The sequence below is a fragment of the Myotis daubentonii genome, chromosome 7 (assembly GCF_963259705.1).
Source record: "Myotis daubentonii chromosome 7, mMyoDau2.1, whole genome shotgun sequence".
NCBI lineage: Eukaryota > Metazoa > Chordata > Mammalia > Chiroptera > Vespertilionidae > Myotis > Myotis daubentonii.
Genome location: NC_081846.1, coordinates 60270314 through 60282839, shown reverse-complemented (window position 1 = coordinate 60282839; position 12526 = coordinate 60270314). Strand labels below are relative to the sequence as shown.

General features: G+C 36.6%; 1 protein-coding gene and 1 pseudogene across 3 annotated transcripts in view; one reads left to right on the top strand and one right to left on the bottom strand.

Annotated features, from left to right (window-relative positions):
- The window catches only part of KCNJ3 (potassium inwardly rectifying channel subfamily J member 3), a 143047-nt gene that overhangs the window by 63049 nt on the left and 67472 nt on the right, over window positions 1–12526 (top strand). The gene's annotated exons all lie outside the window — the stretch shown is intronic.
- Window positions 8051–8487, bottom strand: LOC132237982 (large ribosomal subunit protein eL34-like; annotated as a pseudogene).

Sequence of the window (12526 nt, the reverse complement as noted above, 5' to 3'; positions counted from 1 at the left end):
TTCAGGCTGGCCAAGCCCCCCTGGTGACGGACGCTCCCAGCCTCTCCTTTTTTTCTTTTTCCTTTTTTATTCTGGGATTTATTTACCTTCTATAATTGAAACTTTGTAGCCTTGAGAGGAGCTCAGAGCCAGCCAGGGTGGGCGGGAGGGAAGCTTGGCTTCCTCCATCACCAGGGACAACCTAAGCCTCCTGCTCGCTCCAGCTCTGTGGCCACGGCCGGCTGAAAGCTGGTATCTGGGGTTTATTTACCTTCTAGAATTGAAACTTTGTTGCTTTGAGTGGAGCTCAGAGCCAGCCACGGCAGGCGGGAAGCTTGGCTTCCTCCATCATTGGGGCAACCAAGCCTCATGCTTGCTCCAGCTCTGTGGCTGCCAGCTGCCATCTTGGTTGGGTTAATTTGCATATAGTCACTCTGATTGGCTGGTGGGCGTGGCTTAAGGTGTAGCAAAGGTATGGTCAATTTGCATGTTTGTCTTTTATTAGTGTAGATTAGCAGGGACCATTCTCATTTCATTTTTAAAAGTTACCAGATGTGTACATAAACAGGATTGCTGCTTTTATTTTTGGTTGGAATGGGGAATTGTGGGGTGAATTGTGTCAACACAGAGGTCAAGCAGTTATTATAGAGGATATTAATTTTGTACAAATCATCATTTGGAAATTTAGCCACTGAACACTAAATAATAGATTCACTGACAAGTAAGAGACCTTTCAGATATATGTAGTTGATACCAAGTGACCCCCCCAAAATTTGTTTTTCTCAGATATCTTTTTGTAATAGGCTCATGGACATGTCCATGAAAAGGCTGGATTTGCTCAAAAGTCTCAGGAGATCTGCTTTATTGTGGTCATGAATGTATTTATCTTGCTAATCCCTAGTATGGTATCCCATTTCTCTGTCATTCTCAACATTCCATAGGCATGCTGTGAATAAATAAGCAAAACCTTTTGTGGTTGCATCTGATTGTCATAATATTGCACAGACAGAACTTCTGATCATTGAACTCTACAAGAATATAACTCATCTTAGAGGGTTGTAATCCAAGATATTTTGTCTTTTGCTCTTCTGTACTTTAAGCTATGCATGAATTACTGGCTTTATCACTTTGTTTTATAGTTTTGGAAAAGTAACATGACTACTCTGATATTTATTTTTCTCATCTGTAAAATGAGAACAGGTTATTTTTGAGAAAGTGGTGGTGAATATATGTTAACACTAAATAAATATCCATTCACTTACCTTTGTATAGACACAAAATTGTGAAAATTATGCTCTTCAATTAAGATGTGACATTTTCAGAAGTTATCTTTTACTCACATTTTCCCTTTGAACAATATTAAACAATGGAACTATATAAATATTATGGGAAACATGTGAATTGGATAGTTCCATGTAAATAAATCCTTTATATTTTATTTAAACACAATTATGTTTAAGTAATTAATCAGATAATTAATTAGCAAAGTCTTCATGTTAGCTTCAATATTTATACGGTTTGGTCATAAGCTTTGCTAATTCATTATAGTATTTTAGTAATAATTATTGATAATATAACTAAAATATCTATACTGAACAAACTTTTGGGTAAGACATGTAACTTTTACAAATTTAATGTTTTTTTGCTACTTAATACAGTGGTATCTTGTTCTAAACTGATTAGAATTCTTTACATATGACTTTCCATAAATTCTTATCTTGAAATTATACCAATTATTGGAATAGGTTCTGAATCGTGATATAATCCCTTTATTTCATATCAGCCTGAGATAAACAAATAGACAAGCACATAAATAATAACAACAAAAACACTAGTTGACCAATTTATCTTCAATCTCATAGCTGCTTGTGCCTCTTATACAACTTCATCATAAGATAGAACTAAAGACATGGCTTTGATTTACCCTGCAGATTTGTTATTAACAGGAGGCTTTTGCTAGCTTCCCCTTCATCACAGTTCTTTTATTTATAGACCATGGATAGAATGAAAAAGAATGTAAGTTGTGTATCAAGAGTGATAACTGGAATCATAATTGCATATATTTTCTAGTCAGAAATAACTGTTTTTCAGTTTTTACTTCAGTGATAAGGAATTATTTTTCATCAAAAAATTTTGAAAATCTGTATTTGGGACTTGGCAAATTGAAATTTGCATATATGATCATTAGTAGAGGCCTGATGCATGAAATTCGTGCAAGAGTAGGCCTTCCTCCCCCCGGCTGCCGGCACCAGCTTCCCTCTGGCACCCGGGACCCGTGCTTCCCTCACAGCCCCGGCTTCTTCTGGAAGGTCATCTGGTCTAATTAGCATATTATACTTTCATTAATGTAGATAATGGCTAAAAACTTCATTATTTGGATGGATATTCATTTTTCTAATTTTTTAAGATAAAAGTTTAGCCTGTTGACATTCAACCTTTTTTCTTTTTAAATATATGCTATAACTTTCCCTCTAAGGTACAAACTTACTTCTAAGAAAAGGTATAACTCCATCTCACAAGTTTGGATAATACAGTTTTCATTAAATATAAAAATATTTCCTAATTACCATTTTTAAGTTAGGGTATTTAAAACTTTATTTTATAATTTTCCCAAATATGTGGCATTTCAATTTAAGCTTTATTATTAATATTTTCCTTAATTGTTTTTCAGGTAAAAAATGTTTTAGTGTACTCAAACTGAGATTGCTTTAACTGAAAACATGTCTCTACTTTTCTTCATGTTTTTTATATCCTTCTATAAAGCTTCATACTTTTTTTTATCTTCCACATTCCTTCTTATATTTATTCATATGGATTTTGTACTTTATGTGGTAGTTTGTGTTGTTATTATGAATAAGTTTGTTTTTTCCAATCACATTTCCTAATTGGTTATTGCAAGGAAAAATTGCTGATTTTTGTTGTAATATTTTTATAATGATAATAGTATGCTTTAAAAGCAAAGCAATCTCAATTTGAGTACACCAAGATGTTTTTTCTGTATTCCAAAATATTTTTTATTCTGCACTCAAGATAGCATCAAGGCATTTCACTTGTATGGATCCTTATAAGAAGGAATTAATTAAAATACAAAACCTACATTTCTTTAAATGAGTACAAGGTAATTTTAATAGATGTCATAGGTTGACACGCCCCTGCCTCCAAATTCATATGTTGAAGTCCTAATTAACCCACAACACCTCAGAACATGGCTGTCTTGAAAGGGGTAAGTTAAAAATTAGATCATGGATGGACCCTGCTGCTCCATGATTGATGTCATAAAAAGGAAATAGGTCAGGCAGACATAGGAGGGAGATCATGTGAGGCCAAAAGAAGAAAATGTACCAGTTATTTTCCTAAGAGAGCAATCTTATTTGTTTGGTATTTATTGACCTCAGATGATACCCTAAATGCTCTCTTACTGGACACAAATTTTGTCTAATGAATTATAATGTAATGACCATGTGTGTTTTTTTGTGTGTGTTTTTTTAGCAAGCCCTTTTGAACTATTGAAATATTTATTTGTCATGGACTGCTAAAACTATAATTATGAGGTCAAAGGACAACAATATGACCATCTCCCTGTTAGTTTCAATGCAGGTTAAATCAATTATCTCCTCCATAAATGAATTGTAGTAATGTTTTTTAATAGCAGCATAAAGCCATTTTGAAACAACATGGCGTGGTGCTGATTAGAATTGGGCTGATATGACAAAGCAATCTGCAGGTGGCTGTTGCTTGTGCTGGGTTTGGAGATGCCCAGGAGAGGTCAAGCTGTAAACCAAGGCCGGCTACTGCTAGTGCTGAGCCTGGGGCCACTTAGTAACAGGTATAGGGCAGATGCCATTTGTCTGAGAGATTTTTGGTAAAGTCTGAACCATAAGCCAAGACAGACCATTTGCATGGAAAGCCACTGGAAACAGCTGGGATGGGCTTGCAACTTGGTTGGTGCTATGTCTCAGGGAATCATTTGGTTTTCTGCTTCGATTTTATCAGTAGTTACTGGCCTAGAAAAATACAACCTTCTAAAACTCAATCAAGAAGAATCAGAAAACCTGAATAGACTGAGCACTACTGATGAAGTTGAAGCAGTAACAACAACAACAACAACAACAAACAAAAGCCCTGGTCTGGCAGATTCACAGGGGAGTTATAACAAATATTCCAAGAAGAACTAACACCTCTACTCCTCAAACTATTCCAAAAAAATTCAAGAGGAAGGAACACTTCCTATGAGGCCAGCATCACCCTAATTCTTCTGTGTCTTAAATATACTATTGTCCTTCGATACCATTTGCCCCAAAAGATGTCACTTTAAGGACATTTCTTTTCACTTTTATTCTGATGGCCTGCAGCATTTTTACATTATAGTTCCTAGATTTTATATTTTCATATTTTTTTATTTTTTATATAGAATTTATATTTTTATATAGGCAGGTTTATATTTTTATATAGAATTCATGTTATACTATACTTTTTGTTCATTTTTCACTTTGTATACATACAGTAGGACTTAATACCAGTACCAAAGAGAGTTAGCTATCACCTATGTATATTAATAATAATGATGATGATTGTAGCAATTGTCATATATATTAATAACTTCCTATATGCAAAGTTCTATCTTAACCACTATATGTGTTATTTTATTTTTTAAACATCACCATTTTATGTACTTAAGCACTAATATCCTCTAGCCTACTAGTAATTATAACTCCTGCTTGATAATTCAGTGGATATAAAAAAATTCACATTTTTTAAATATATTGGAAATCTATATATTAGAGCTCTATAAAACTGGTGCTATAAGTACTTCTATATTCATAGTGGCACTTTCATTAAATGTGCTATATGCTATAAGAGAACAAAGCTCTTTCTTTTCAGTTTACTTTAAAATTTAGGACAAAAGTAAATTTGTGAATTTTAATATCCAAGAAACTTATAGTAGTAACAGCGCAAGATATATGTGGGAGGATTTTGACTCTGATTTACTCTGGGGAACTGTATGATCTTGGAAAAATGACACAACATCTCTAGGCCTCTGTATCCTTCCAAGTTAAATAGGTAAAAAGAAAAATAATGACAGTTACTTCACAGGCCATTAGAAATACATTAATAATGAATTTAAAAGGTACTTCTAAACATCAAAGCATTATATAAGTATTTTCACAGCAAGTGTGGGTTTTTCATAGTGAAATACAGCACATTAATAGATGATATATTATAAATTAAGATATTTGAAAGCATCAGAATGTACTATTTCTCTCTCTGTCTTCTCTCTCTCTCTCTCTCTCTCTCTCTCTCTCTCTCTCTCCCTCCCTCCCTCCCTCCTGCTTCTTCCTAGATGAGCAACTAAGGAAAGCTGCTGATTTTGTATCTGTGAGCAGTAGAGAAGTATAATAAGTGAATATTTGGGGGAGGAAGGTTTAGTATTGTGGCAGCTGCTTCAGGCTGTTTCCCTTATCAGAAATAGTGCTTCTACTATCAAAAGTAGGAATAGAGCTTAACATACAATTCTCATTCAACCGAGTAAACTCTTACATTTTCCCCTCCTATATTCTTCTCTACATCTCCCAGATTTAGGAATGTGCACATTTGGCTTATTTTCCCTCCACATGAGATCTTATTATATAGTGTGAAGAAGAAAAATGACTCAGGTACTTCCCTCTATTTGTAAGCTTAATTTTAATCTTTGATTTTATGGCATCTTTAGAAATTCTGCCCTTAAAATGAGGGGAATACTGACTGTTTCAATCTAAGTAAGACTAATGTTTCAATCTTATTGAACATTGACTATGTAAGGTTTCTTAATCTCTTGACAATTATTTTCTATGTTTAGGCTGAGTGTTTTGGGTAGAATTTCCTCAGAATTCCAGAACAAGAATTGTTTTTAATGTGGTGAAAATGATACTTGATAAGCAACATTGTTCAGAATTTATACCAATGATGGACTTCCAGAGAAGTGGCAGATTAAATGCAATGCAATGCAAAGTAAAAACATAAAGCACACAAGTTCTTAATGTAAAAGCTGTGCCTAAACCAGGTACATTTGCATACTAATGTTGGATGTCTCTGGGTGAATTGCAATCTTGAACAAAAGATAGAATGTGGTAAGAGAAAAAGCTTATTTTTAAACCTGAAACAAATACTGATCCTCTTTTTGGATTACATAAAAAACTTAATATACATGAGGACAGTTTAATTACATGGGAGTCCAATTTAAAGAAATTGGGTGCTTTTCAAGTATTTGTCTTAATAGCTCTTTTTTTTTTTTTTTTTTTTTTTTTTTTTTTTTTTTTTTTAGCTTTTCCTTTAAGGGCATTATGCTTAGTGATTTCAAGTTTGCAGCTTCCACTGTTGATTGGACTTCTGGGTTTGCCCTAGAAACCTCTGACAACAGTAAAACAAGTTTCATAAGCAAAAGATTCTAATGGATGATGGAAATTTTCTGGTTTTGCTGACTCATGAACAGATGGTGCTTCTAATCCTTCCATGAAATGCCCTTTTGTACTGTTCATGTCTGTAGCCAACCCAGAGTGCATCTCACAGCTGTAAAGCACAGATTTATGTGGAATTGAACTGAACCTCAGAACAAACTCACAATGCTGGGTAATGTCAATTCTTAGTACTTTGTACAGTTGAATGGACATCTCAGTCTAGTGTTTGGACTGAGGATTATCTCAAACACACCAGAAGGATGTTGCACTTTTTATATCAGTGTAGTTCTAGAAGCTTACTTATTTGCCCTTTAAGTTGGTTCTTTTTTGCAATATAGCCAAAAGGCCTTCTTTGTTTGGATTTTAATTCAATTTAATTTTATTTACAAAATATTTCAAACATATGGGTAAGCAGAAACATTTGTGTACCCATTTTTCAAAATGTAAGAGTTGTTTATATTTGGGAATATTCATTACAGATTTTGTGTTTTAAAAACACAAATCACTAAGATCTAACTAATTTTCTTTTCACTTTTTCCCTCCCCCAAGGACATTTTTATTCTGAAATGACATGTATTAATACCTTGCGCAGTTTTTATTTTCATACTAGAGGTCTGGTGCATGAAATTCATGCACTCGGTGTGTTTGTGGGGGCGTCCCTCAGCCCAGCCTGTGCCCTCTTGTAGTACAGGAGCCCTTGGGGGATGTCCACCTGCTGGTTTAGGACTGCTCCCCGGGGGATCAGACCTAAGCCGTTAGTCACACATCCTTAGTGGTACCGCAGAGGCGGGTGTGGCTGCTGTGGAGGAGAGAGAGGTTCCTGCCACCACCGCTGCTCTCACCAGCCATGAGCCTGGCTTTTGGCTGAGTGGCACTCCCCTTGTGGGAGCGCACTGACCACCAGGAAGCAGCTTCTGTGTTGAGCGTCTGCCCCCTGGTGGTTAGTGTGCATCATAGCAACCAGTCAGTCTGCTGTCAGGCTGAAACAGGCTCTCTGCCATCCCCTGAGGGGTCCCAGATTGCGAGAGGTCACAGGCCAGGCTGAGGGACCCCACTGATGCAAGATCAGGACCGGGGAGGGATGTGGGATGTTGGCCTACTGGGGAGGGACTGGACTGTGACAGGAGTCCAGGGCCTGTCCAGCCCATCTCGCTCAATCGGCCCAGACCCCAGCAGCAAGCTAACCTACTGGTTGGAGCATCTGCCCCTTGTGGTCAGTGCATGTCATAGCGACTGGTCCACCAGTTGACTGTCTGCTCCCTGGTGGTCAGTGCATGTCATAGCGAGCAGTTGAGTTACCTTAGCATATCATTAGCATATTATGCTTTGATTGGTTGAATGGCCAACTGGATGACTGGACACCTAGCATATTAAGCTTTTATTATATAGAATTTGTATGCATTCAGAAAAATGAATGTTGATTTTTCTCTCTTAAAAATATAGGTAAATTATATAATTTTCAATTTGTTTTTATTGTTAACTTTATTGTATGTTTTGAAACCAGAGATTTTACTCATGCATTTAACAGCTCTAAAGTCTTTTATGGTATGGAAAAAAAAATTCTTTCATCAGTATTTTACTGATAGATTGTTTCCAATTATAAGTACGATAAGCCCTTGCTGAACTGAATAGCATTTTAGAAGCTTCTCTCTCTCTCTTATTATTTTTTTTTTTGCTTTTTAATTGCTTTTGTTACTCAAAAAAGCTTCTTTTTAAATTTTATTTAGCTTTCTGACTCTGTGCTTGTGCCTTCAATATTTTCACAATGATTTTCTGCTCCCCAATAAAGAAAGCACACTTGATCCTGTTATATACACATTTTGCACATGTGAGTCTACCATAGGTCCTGCTGACATATTTTTTTCGTTTTAGACAACCTCATTAGAACTTTAGGTCTCACAGCACAAACTCCAAGAAGTCGGCCTGGGCACATGCCACATGCAGATTTTGGTGCTTTCCCAACCTTCTTGGTATAAAGGTAACCAATTCTATTACCAGGGGGTCAGGACAGCCTAGTTTTGTTAGAGATTGTGTTGCAGGAGAGTCTCTAACAGTATGTCAAATGCTGCACCATGGTGAATGCCTGAAGTCACCGTCCCCAGAAGAGGAAAAGGTAGAAATTTCTTTAGGTAAGATAGGGTTTTGCAAGACTAAAGAACTGTTAGAAGAAATGCTGGGTGGTAGAGAATGCAGAGTGGCAGATTTTCTATGTACTGTAACACATTGCCAAATTCCTCTCTGAAGCGCTACTTCAGTTTGTACTCTTACCAACTATATTCATGAACTCTATAAAAAAACATATTCTAAATTATACCCAGTGTAATTAGACTCTTAAGTTTTTGGCCAGCCTAGTGACTTAGAACTGTCACTGTCATTATTTTAATTTATATTTTCCCGATTCTAGTCAAATGTAACCATAATATTATTAGTTACTTGATTTCCTATTCAAGTACCTATTATTTATTGATTTGTAGGCATTCTTTGAATATTTTGGATATAAGCTTTTATGAGCAATGTGTTTTATAACAATTTTGTTTGTAGCTTTAAACATTTGTGGAGGAGTTTTTGTTATGTAGTAGATTTCATTGGGAATACTTTAAGTTTTACCATTCATTGTGAATCAGATTATTTCTTTTAACTTCTTGAAATGACTTTATCAAAGCCTGTGACAATATGTAACATGTGATTATTTATGATACTTTCATTTTTTAATATAAGTTTTGTGGTAGGCAGAAAAATGGCCTCTCAAAGTTGCCCATGTTATAATCCTCAAAACCTGTGAATATGTTACCTTGCCTAACAAAAATCTGCTGATGTATAAATTAAAGATTTTGAGATGAAAAGATTACCCTGGATTATCCAAATGGACCCAGTGTCATCATGAGGATTTATAAGTGAAAGATGAAAGTGGGAGGCAAAGGAAGAGTTGTAACTGATTGAAATAGAGGCTAGATTGATGTGGCCACAAGCCAAGGGATGTAGGTAATTTCTAGGGGCTTGAAAAGTCAAGCAATGTATTCCCCCAAAAGCCCTTAGAAGAAACTCAGTCCTCCCAATATCTTGGTTTTCCACTTCTGACCTCCAAACATGTAAGATGAATCGGTGTTGATTTAAACCACTAAGTTTGTGGTATTTTATTACAGAAACGAATATGTGCCCTGATGAAATTGCTTTGTGAGGCTCTGTTCTATTTCAGTGTGAGGTAGAAAGTGTCTTTAATATTATGTATCAAATAGCAAATGTTTTATCTATTAAAAACGTTTGTTAATTTAGTAACGGTGCATCTAGGAGTAGGGGCATTTGGGAGAGGATCAGTTTTACCAATTGTGTATAAATAACGGACCCTAGAGAGTGGGCCAGAAATTAAGATTGGCTGAAGATAAGGGAGGCAGTCATTTATAATAGGAAGTTCTATGCTACACATTAGAAGACCCGACAGACATTTATTTACAAAAGTGCTTCCAGCAAAAGCCAGTTCACCTCTTCGGTACTTGGTTTCCTTTTTTTTTTTTTTTTTGGTTTGTTTTTTGTTCATCAGAAAAGACATCTCCTATATCCAGTATCTCCTATATCCAGAAGTTGTTGGTATATATAAGACAAATAAGGTCTTATATATAAACTGTCAAGTCGTATTCAGAGGAAAATAGTAGGAAGGACTTCACTCTCTAGGCTTACACTAGGGAAGATCATATCAGAAAGAGAAAATCAATTGGTAATCAAATTGGATAAGATCCTTTCTAAATCTGGCCATTACATGTCTTTGGGTATTGACTTGAACATACTGTAAGTAACTTCCACTGCTTATTCAGAGGGCTGGAAGCTTTAAGCTATTTGGCTTAGAGAAAGAATGGGGTGAGTACGGGATGGGGTAGAGTGGGTAGGGGATGGGGGACTGTGTCTTGCAGGTGGTCTGCTGGAAATTTCAGATAATTCTCCATTTTGCTATGAATTATTGGCTCAGGCCAATTATTTAATTTCTCCAAGCTTTAGTCTCTTCATCTGTAACATGAGCACAATTCCAAGGCTTTGCAGAGCTGTGGTGATGATAAAATAAAGTCACATAATGGAAATACCTGTCCTGTCTCCTGTCCCGTATACTTATATTTGTAACTTTGGAACTCGGATGTCTGATTATCTATTTTGTGAGAATTTTGCCTAGTTATTAAAAAATTAACTGTGTTAGAGTATACCTTTATAATTTGTTTCATATTTTGCTACCAGAATGAATGTAGTCTCTTTCTTGTGGCTACCTAATAAGGCTTAGAACCTAGTGCAGTTTGGAGAAGAAGGTGGAGTCTTTGACTCCCATGAGATTTCCTCTATGTGTCCATGTGCTTTTGTCCTTTTCAAGTGGTTTCTGACCAACATAAATAGGTGTTCATTTCAGCTATGTATTCTGCAGTTGGTAGTCTGAAGGATCTGAGGTAGTCGTGACCTTCTGTCGCCATGGGTTGCCTATTTTGGGACCCAGAGTGGCATAGCCTTTCCTTACAAGAGGAAGAGCTGAAGATTAGGAAGTAGGTGCTCAGCCAACCTCAGGGTCTGCCCAGCCGCTATGGAGAACACCACGGGGATGAAATACAGAAGGAGAATCAGTTACAGAGAAGAGGGAAGTTAGTATTTTTTGTTTGTTTGTTTCTACAAACAAGTGTGGCACGGTAGGAGTTTGCATGGGGTGGAACAAAAGTAGATTTACAGTAGTGAGTACATGAAACAGAGTTTATTATTGTATAATTATTTATTAATTGTTTTTATTATTTTCCATATGAACAACTGTAAGCCTACTTTTGCTCCACGCTGTATATTGGAAACTGTGAGAATCAAACCCTGGCTGTGGCTTTCAGTTTTTAAGTACTGGATTTGGACAAGTGACTTTTTCTTGGATGGCCTCAATTTCTCTGCCTTAAAGTGAGAACATTTGAGTCTGGATAGAAACAAGTGAAAATATTTAGCTTCAAACCTAGTGTCTACAAACTAGGTGTTTAACAAAAACCACATTCCTCCTTTCTGTCCCCTCTGTTGTGCAGTTGCTACTGTGAGGAGAGATTTTTTTAAAAGAATGTATAGCCTCTGTCTAATGATTTATAAATTAGGATATAACTGGTGTGCAGGTGTCCCTGCTGAATTATCCACAGTTATTCAAGAAATGAGCTATTCTCTCTGCCCCTGGTTGTGACATCAGTGTTTATTGTCAGCTTACTGGCCTTGCTTAAGTATGAAAAATGCTGGAACTGTCTCAGTTATAGGCTGGGCTGAAAGAAATGTCAATGTGAAAAGCAATGAAAGTCATTATTTATAATGGAAACCAAGGGGTGAAAACATCTCTGACGATAAAATACCTTTCTCTCTTTTCTGCTTTTGGTTTTTTGGTTTGATCAAGTTATGCTTGTCCAACCTGCAGAATCTCACAGCTGCTCAGTGGCAACACAAGCCACGATACAGTCACTTAATGACTGCATAGGCCTTCGTGTACATCACCAACTTTGCCTGCTGTGTCACATTTTACAGCAGAAGCGAAAGTTGAAACTTCATATAGGCTGGCGTTTGCTTGAATAATTAAAATAACAACCATCTTCCTTTTATCCTGATGATTATTTACGCAGAATCTCCTTTCTTCTAATTTACGCTTCATTTTTGAGGATTATTGCAATTTGTCTGCACTGGCCTCCAACTACAATGGCCCTCTCTTGGTTCAGTGGGTACACCATAGTCTTATTTAAGATCTTCGCACATGCTGTTCCCCTTAGCTGGAGTGCGCTCTGATGCCCTCTCACCTTCAAACACCCACCCACATACACACCTATTTAAATCAGTCTCAGCACTGTTAACATTTGGGTCAGATAATTCTTTGTTGGGGGAGAGTGCATTGAGGCTGTCCTATGCATTGTAGGATGTTAGCAGCATTCCTGGCCTCTACCCACTGGGCTTACTTGTGGAATCCCTCCCAGTCATAACAACCCAAATGTCTCCAAAGTCAGCCAGATGTCCCATGGGGCAAACTCACCCTCAGTTAAGGATCACTACTTTAGAGCTTACTGCAAATGTTATATCCTTCCTCAGGAAGACTTCTCATCCCCTAAAATGACTTGGTACCTTCTACCCTTTATCTGTTC